At 40.8% G+C, this 3470-nt stretch overlaps 1 non-coding gene across 1 annotated transcript; it reads left to right on the forward strand.

Moving 5' to 3' along the window:
- Positions 1–513: 513 nt before the first annotated feature.
- Trnar-ccu (transfer RNA arginine (anticodon CCU)) lies at positions 514–586 on the forward strand. The gene has a single exon. It is a non-coding gene; the product is annotated as a tRNA-Arg (tRNA).
- The last annotated feature ends 2884 nt before the right edge of the window (positions 587–3470 follow it).

The raw sequence follows: 3470 nt of genomic DNA on the forward strand, positions 1-3470 counted from the left end.
GCACCGGCCTCCTAAGCCGGGGATTGCGGGTTCGAGTCCCGTCGGAGGTACTGATCTTTGTTTTTATATTATGATTTCACAAATTTGGGCAATTACATACCAGCAATGCAACAGAACTCAGTAATCTGCGTCATATTCTTCTAAATTCCTCCATAGTCTGCTGTATGTAAATGATCAAATATTCTTCCGTGAGATCTTTCTTTTGTCCGTTTCCCAACTCTGACATTCCGAAGAGTTATTCCGCTTTTATGAAGAAAGAAAAGGACAAGGAATTAAGCCATTGTTGCCCTTTGTAAAAGAATGTTTGTTCTCAAAATGTAATTATCTAGACTTTGTTCCCCAAATTACTTGCTCTTTGCCAGTAAAATCCAACCGTGACCATGGTGCAGACACATCTGGCACTTTGATAGTAGAATGTAGAAATCAATAGTCGAAATAACGCAGTCGCATCACAGTTAGCTACCATTCCGTATTGAAACCAAAGAGCATGACAGACATCTATGCTTGCAAGTAGCCTCCGTAGCCCAATGGATAAGGCATCGGCCTCCTAAGCCGGGAATTGCGGGTTCGAGTCCCGTCGGAGGTATCGGGTTTGTTTTTTATATTTTAATTTCTGTGTGATTTCACAAATTTGGTAATTTTTATCTCATAAATACAATAGAACTCAATATTCTGTATCATATTTTCGCAAATTCCTCCATAATCCAATTTTTCCAAAGGAGATGATAAACTGCAATAAAGGCGATTGCTTAAAGGAATTGGTCGGTTTTTTTTCCTTTTGTGAAGGAAATTTTCCCTCCCGTGACCATAATGGTATTCCAGCCGTAACCATCCCGCCTTTTGGTGTACTCGAGAACAATTACTTTATTCAGTATATACTCCCCCCTTTAAGATGCTTGGCTGTATGGCTGCTATGTCTAGCAGATCAAGCAACAACGTAACGGTTCCGTCTGTTGGAACTAGTTTTGTAGTTACTACTACTACTACTACTACTACTACTACTACTACTACTACTACTACTACTGCTGCTGCTGCTGTTGCTGCTGCTGCTGCTGCTACTACTACTACTACTACTACTACTACTACTACTACTACTACTACTACTACTACTACGTTGAGTAATGCATCATGATTAAATTAATCTGTCATTGGTATGCAAATTGGACACACCAGTTTCATTGAGTCTTAATATTCTTCTCCCTTATTTTCTAGACACAAGCTACAAATTCCTCTGTTGACAGAAGATAGAGATTCATGAGATGGGGGTGCATGAAAATCAGAAACTGATTGCAATTAATCCCACGCTTTCTGTCCACAGAGACATAACACCAGTTTATAATGCAACAATTCCATCGATTTAAAATGCTATGCCTCAATATTACAAGAATGAAAAATAAAAGGTATGGTGTGCATGGTGTTATAAAGAACGTTAGAGGGAGATTTTAGCCATTAATTGCATGGATCACCTCAGTTGTGTTATTTTCTTTTTATATTTCACATATGAAACGCTGTTGTTTTTAAATATAGTGCTGGAGGTGAAGTCACTGTCTCTATGTGGCAGAAATGGTGAAGGATGTATGTATGTCTCTTCTGTTTTTTAATTATTATAAATCTTCCACAAAGATGGGAGCCGGCTTCCCTCAAAAATACACGGCTCCATCTTTGGGATGTTAGTTAACATAAACAAATTCGTATTTGGAACTTTGGAAAAGTCTTGCATATTTTTACTGTTCCACTCACAGATTGCACTTGTAATGTACGAATCAACTGGTCGATTTCTCTTTCTGAAAATCCCAGTTTATCCAGATTCTCCTTTAAGCATTTACTAACAAAACCTAACGCACCATTTGTTATTGGTATGAATATGAATTCATAGCCTGGATATAGAAGCTGGAGGTTTCGAAGCAGTTGTCCATAGATATCCTCTTTTCCTTTGATTTTCAAAGAGATATTTATATCTGCAGGGCAGCTGACCTCTATGGTGGTACATACTTTTGCTCCTCTGTTCCAAACAACAATATCCAACCTGTTATGTTTACATTTGACAGAGGTTTTGATGGGAATATTCCACCAGTATTCCTTGAGTTGGTGCTTATGAATGTGTTCCATAACAGAGGGGTTTTCTAAGTTTATTTCAGGAGAGTCTTTTTTGCGGATGACATTGTAAATTGTTTTAGCGACAACATCGTGCCGCATAGGGAGGTAGTACTGTGACGACAGCTGCTAATCACATGCGTGATGTCTTCCACAGAAACATGGCATAGCCTACTCATGCGGTTGCACCTTGGCATTACAAGAGCCTCATTGTCTCTCTTGTTCACCAGGTACTTTGTGGCAATCTTCTGTTCCCGGATTGCCAATGCATGGCCTTCAAAGTGTGATGTGATGCAATAGACTTGTGTCCAAGAGAGGCTGCGCTTCTGCTGTCTTCTTCAAGCTTCCGGGCAACATATCCATGCATGATCTTTTTTTCTTTTTGTATGCTGAGTGCTTTCCATCCAGGTCTTCTCTGAGGTAAGAGAGCCCAGCTGTTTCGGGGCTGTATAGGAGATCATCAGGAAGAGAGTATTTCATGAGGAGTTCACTACCAACTCGTACAATGTTGCTCACTTTTTGTTAGACTTTAAAAAAATAGGCACTGGGGTCGATTCTTTTTTTCCTCAAAAATTCTTCAAAGATATGCTCCAGCACGGCCGGCGTCTGGTTTAGTGGTTATGGTGTTATATCTATGGTCATAAGATTGTGATTTCACTTCCTGGTGCGGGTGATGTAACGTGTTCCTCTGCAAACCATTTTGTTTCACCTTGCTCCATTCCACTCAAATGGTAACGACGAGTAAATCCTCCGACGGACCGACGACCGGGGGATTATATGCGCCACAGAATCCGGGAAACGACCTTAGGATCAATGACCAACGACGGACCTCGCATGCATACATTTGTGCACGTGTGTAGAGGTAGATAAAAGGGCGCTGGTGGGGCTGTGTGAACTATCTATCTATCTGTCTATCTATCTATCTATCTATCTATCTATCTATCTATCTATCTATCTATCCGCACGTGTTTCTGTGTTTGTCCCCCACTGCTTGACAACCGGTATTGTTATGTTTATGTCCCTATAAAGTAGCGGTTCGGCAAAAGAGACTGGTAGAATAAGTACCAAGCTTAATAAAGGAGTCTTGGGGTTAATTCATGCGACTAAAAAATGCTTGACGAAGGTGCTCCTGCATGGGCGTAGACTACTGACTGAAACAAGTAAAAGAAGTGTATGCGCTTGTGTAAATGTACACAGGCGCAGGTGTGGCTGTGTGGTAAGTAGCTTGCTAACGAACCACATGGTTCCAGGTTCAGTCCCACTGCGTGGCACATTGGGCATGTGTCTTCTACTATAGCCTAGGGCCGACCAAAGCCTTGTGAGTGGATTTGGTAGATGGAAACTGAAAGAAGCCCGTCGTATATATATATATATAT

The sequence above is a fragment of the Octopus bimaculoides genome, chromosome 2, assembly GCF_001194135.2.
Source record: "Octopus bimaculoides isolate UCB-OBI-ISO-001 chromosome 2, ASM119413v2, whole genome shotgun sequence".
NCBI lineage: Eukaryota > Metazoa > Mollusca > Cephalopoda > Octopoda > Octopodidae > Octopus > Octopus bimaculoides.